At 42.0% G+C, this 5,412-nt stretch overlaps 1 long non-coding RNA gene across 1 annotated transcript; it reads left to right on the forward strand.

Moving 5' to 3' along the window:
- Positions 1-855: 855 nt before the first annotated feature.
- On the forward strand, positions 856-4,971 carry LOC123426474. Its single transcript, XR_006622224.1, has 3 exons — positions 856-1,224; positions 1,439-4,107; positions 4,814-4,971. It is a non-coding gene; the product is annotated as an uncharacterized LOC123426474 (long non-coding RNA).
- The last annotated feature ends 441 nt before the right edge of the window (positions 4,972-5,412 follow it).

A 5,412-nucleotide genomic window follows, 5' to 3' on the forward strand; every position in this document is an offset into this window, starting at 1 on the left:
CACTTATTTCATAAAACACAATACACTCTCTCAATTCATATACTATATTTCACTTGTTTTAAAAAAGTGATTACACTAATTACAAAAGATTGATTTCACTTATTTCACTAATTTCAGAAAAAGACATTATAGTCACTCAATTGAAATAACAACTTCACTTTTTAAAAATAATAAGTTTAACATATTTCATAGTGAAATATGTTTGGATGTATGAAAAACAAATTTTACTAATTCTGAATAAAATGATTTTAGTCAATGCAAATAATTTATTTTGCTTGCTCGAGAAAAAAATATTTTGCTTATGTGAAACATTGAAATTCAAGCATGATTGAATGTATTAAAAATTGATCTTGTTATAAAGGTCTTTGCTTTAGCAGTTCAAAAATAGATAATGTTCCAAAAATTTCTTTATTATTTTAAAGATACGAATGAACGAAATGGACAAAGAGAACAGAAGGCGGGATTTAATTCGCATGCTAATGCACTTTTACAAAAGAAAGAATGAATCAGGCATGCATCAAGTACTACTATATCATTGACATGTACCCATCGTCTCATATGGCATAATGTTCAATACGACAGGTTATTCGAAATACACTAGTATACATGATGTGGGCCATCAAAGCGCATGGATCACAAAGTTGACACATGACATATTGTTCGCTGGTACATTTCTCTTATAAAAGACGCTGGGCTCCTAGCCAGGACGAAGCCATCCATGTCGCCCCGATAGCGCTATGAATAGTGATGCCACCGCCTGTAATATACATGCCCCGCAGAGGGCAGTTTAGTAATTGTACATACATGTGTATAAAACTCAGCAGCTGCCGTGGAGAAACCCTAGCTGTCGCCCGCTCCCGCACTCTCCTCCCCTCCTGCCCACTCTTCTCTTCCCTACCCCCTCCCACTAAAACCCTAGCTGCCCCACCCACGTCGCCGCCTGCCGTCGCCCCTCAGACCTCGCTCCCATCCCCCCTCGTCATCCTGGAGCCCCAACAGGTCCAGCGGCACTGGTCCCTCGAGCGTCGGCGAAGAAGTTGAGAGGGAAAGAGAGAAGGAAGGAGAGGAGGGAGAAAGAGAGGAGAGGGAGGTGCTCTGGTCCCTCGAGGCGCCGCCCCCAGGAGCTCTCACCGCCTCCCAAGTACCTCCTTTCCTTCAGTGCCCCGAGTAATTTCTTGATCTCATCTATCCATGCAGATGCTGAGCAGAGGGCCAAACCTCAAGGTGAGATTCTACAACCTAAAAGCGTGGCTTCTATTTCCATGAAAGCATTCACATCTCAAGCTTCCCCCCCCCCCCCCCCCCCCCCAACCTGGATTTTTTATTTCAACTTTGATTCTGCAGTGTCCCATTTCACTCGCCGCTGGTTGTCATTTATCAGGGATGATAATGTATTTGTTTCCAGGATGATTGACTTGATTCAACTTTGATTCTGCAGTGTGGAGATGGTTGTCATTTATCAGGGATGATAATGTATTTGTTTCCAGGATGCAGCAACAAGCACAAATAACTTTGCTCGCATGCTTCCGTCTTTTTGTTATTCTCTCTACATTTGTTCCAGAAAAAAAATCCCTCTATACACGGCTTAAGGTGGAGGCTCACACGCTCAGTGCAGGTTGTTAAAGCCCTCTTTTATCGTTGTGCTACTGGTCAGCTTGCAGGGTGCAGCAGCCTGGAGAGAAGGCCGATGGCACACCTATGAAGCAACAATAAACACGTCTGATGCCAACATGCCAAGATGAGCTTCTCGCCCAATCCCTCTTTATGTATATATGCAAGCTTGTGTGATGTTCTCTTTCTGTATATATGCAAGCTTGTGTGATGTGCTCTGCTTCCCCCTTACTTTTCCAGTTAATGGATCTCTCACTGAACAGAGCATGTTCTCTAGGTTGGTGGCATAAATAATATAGCTAAATTATCTTCATCATAATAATATAATTGTTGGCGCTGTCAATGATCCATTAGACAACCCTATGGAATATTTTGATATTTTTGTGCACCAAGGGATTTTCAGGGATTTCAAGGAATATAATGATTTGTGGTTGTTTTCTTAGTTAGCAGCTTTAGTTCTTGATTATGTTTTTCCGAACCCTGTTAAGATGGAAATATACGTTGATGCTGCCGTTGGCTCATACCGTTGCTTCCTAAGTCATCCAAGGTGATAACTGAATTCTTCGATACCACATAGCAGATTCAGTAGTCCTCCTCTCCCCCTCTCACCCATCTCTTTTGATTTAGCCTCCTCAAATCCTTCTCTTGCTATGTGAAATTCTATTTTATCCATGCCTAGATGGCGTTTGACAGAACTCCTATCGGGATTTTGATAGTAGAATGTGGTCTCGGGCTGGTGTTGCGGTTCATCCAGCTTCAAGGGAAAATATCGTGCATAAATGTGTACTATTCATTATTTAGGTCAAATGAGTGATACTATCATTTTTGTATCGGCTTCCAGCGAGGATGATTTTTATGTGCACGGTCACGATGTCGACTCATGTCTAATCCTGAAGGTGAATCTATTTGTTTGCAATTTAGATGTTATATCAGTATGCAAGTGAATTTGTGGCTAATACCAGAATTGGTATTTTTTCATGTTTGTCTTCCTTTTAACCTGATGCATGTGCATAATGCTCGTTGATGACTATTCCTTGTTATTTTATCACATGTACACAACTCTGTAGCATGCAGATGCTTTCTTATTTGGCCTCCTTGGTTAGTGTTTGATGATTCGTTTGTCAGCAGACCCCACCCACCAGGAAGCAACCACAAGCGGCTCGGCTACTCCGGCATCATGGGCACCACTTTCCCCCCAAGACCATAGGCCCGACGACGAATCTGGCTGGCAAGCATGGGTGCGGACCTCCAGCAACCAGTGATTCTACCTTTCAATTGCATTCTTATTTTTATTTTCTCTGTATATATACACAGTTTTCAAATTCTATTTGTTTGCCACTGAAGCTTATGTTTTCCTGTGTCAGAATTGAGTGTGTAGGAAACTTATGGCTTATGGCTCTCCTTGATGACCATCACAACATAACCACAACCATCTACATGATACCTACCGGCTATATACTATGCTCATTGTAAATAATCTATTATCAACTTACAACAATATATAGCAACGCTGAATTTCTACTTATGCTCATTGTAAATTTCTTAGAACAACAGCACTGAGTTCTCTTATAACACTATGTCAGCACTAAAATTATATTTACTTATGGTATGCAGTTATCAAGTAATGCCATTATTTCCTTTTAATGAATCATGATGCCATGTAGTCAGATAAAAGTATATCTATTAGACTATCACATAGACTGTCACATACACATGCTTATAATGCTTGGCTTGCTAATGTTTTTTGCGCCATGGGCGCAACGGGTCATCTAGTATCGGAACTGGTCTCCACTTGTGGCTCGTCGACAGTAGCCTCTCACACAAATTTGAGGCATCGTTCTCTTCTTCGGATACATATGGTGACATTGCCCAAGCGCAGTAGATGCTACATATGAATTTTCCTCGATAGAACATGGAACACAAGTATAGGTACATGACCTAGCTGATCGATCTCGTTGGCCGGTCGGATGCAGCTGGATCATTTTGATTTGCCGGTTGCAATATGGACGAAACACTAATGCACATGTATGCAAGAGACACATAATTGGTCTGTTTGATTGCCTGCATTAGGTTGAACCACGCCCTCATGGGAAGAAAACAGATTCATTGGAAGAAAACAGATTCATTGGTTGCCAGCATACACTACTCGACATCCATAGCATGAAATTTAAAGCACCTCCGGGCCTCTCTCGCGAGCTATGCTCGAATCAGCATTTTCTCGCGAGTCAGGCCCGTGTGATGCATGTGGGCGGCGAGGGCTGCATGCGAGAAGTCATCCTTGAGAAGTCGCGTTGCTTCCCGAGAAGTCATCCTTGAGAAGTCGCGTTGCTTCCCGAAGAGCTGACAGTTATTGCCCTCACCTTTCATCACGTCTCTCTCCCATCTCCCCTCTCCCACTCTCAGCAATGCAAGTAGCAGCATGCAGTAGATCAGAGAACAACAAGTCGACCTTTCGGCGCCTTCATCGACATCCAAAGTAGCACTTCGATAATGACAGTAAGCATTTTCCCCCTCCTCACCTACTAATTCGCATTTGATTTGAGTTTAGTTTAGATCTGCGTTAGGGGAATGGGGAAGCAGGGTAAAGGCTATATGAGTGACTACCGGTGGATATGAGGTTCTTGACTTAGATTGAGTACAATAAGAATGGGGATTAGGGTTCATCTTACATAGTACACACAAATCTTAGCCTCGGGGACCCTAGAGGAGGTTGGAGCGACGGGTGGCCTTGATACGACTCCAACATATCTATAATTTTTTATTATTCCATTGTATTATATTATCAATCTTGGATGTTTTATATGCATTTATAAGTTATTGCACATCATTTTTGGAAACTAACCTATTAACCTAGTCCCTAGTGCAAGTTGTTTTTTTTTGCGTGTTTTTGGCTTTTCAGAAAATAAGTACAAAATAAAGTCCAAATGTCATAAAACTTTTTGATGATTTTTTTCTGGCCAAAAATAAGGCCTCAAAGCTTCGGAGGTAGGCTAGACGCCGCACGAGGTGGTGCAAACGTAATAGGGCACACCCTAGGGAGGTAGGCACGCCCTGATGCCTTGGGGCCACCCTGGCTCCGTTTACTCTACCTCTATCTGTATATACTCTCTACAATGAGGAAATAATGAGATCGAGTCAAAATACTTTTTCCTCCACTACAAGTCTTTGTTTCACCATGGTCTCATGTGGAGCCTTGTTCCAGTGCCCTGTCGGAGGGAGGACAATCACGGAGGGCCTCTACATCAACCTTGCTGCTCCCATGATGTCGTGTGATTATTCTACCATACACCTACGGGTCCATAGCTAGTATCTAGGTGGTTATCTCTCTCTCTATGATGTTCAATACAAAGTTCACCACAATTCCCACGATAATCTACTCGATGTAATCTTCTTTGGCCAACTAGATTGCTTTATCTTCAGTGGGAGTGGTGCGTTGTGATGGGTTAAATCTTGAAGTGATAAATCCCAGTGACAGAAAGGATTATGCCACTTATTTTTATTGCTGCCATTAAGGATAAAAAGATGAGGTTTATCCATATTGCTTGAGTTTACTTTGTCTGCATCATGCCATCTTGCTCCAAACATTACTCTTTTTCATACTTAACACTCTAGATGCATGCTGGATAGCGGTCGATGAGTGGAGTAATAGCACTAGATGCACGCAGGAGTCTCTCTACTTGCTTATGGACGTGATGCCTCTTTGTATCATCATTGCTGTGAATAAGTATTTTATAACTACTCGTTATTCTCTCAATTTCCCAACAATAATTTTTCTACCTAGTGTATGCTATCTTTGAGCGA

The sequence above is a fragment of the Hordeum vulgare genome, chromosome 2H (genome assembly GCF_904849725.1).
Source record: "Hordeum vulgare subsp. vulgare chromosome 2H, MorexV3_pseudomolecules_assembly, whole genome shotgun sequence".
NCBI classification, from domain to species: domain Eukaryota; kingdom Viridiplantae; phylum Streptophyta; class Magnoliopsida; order Poales; family Poaceae; genus Hordeum; species Hordeum vulgare.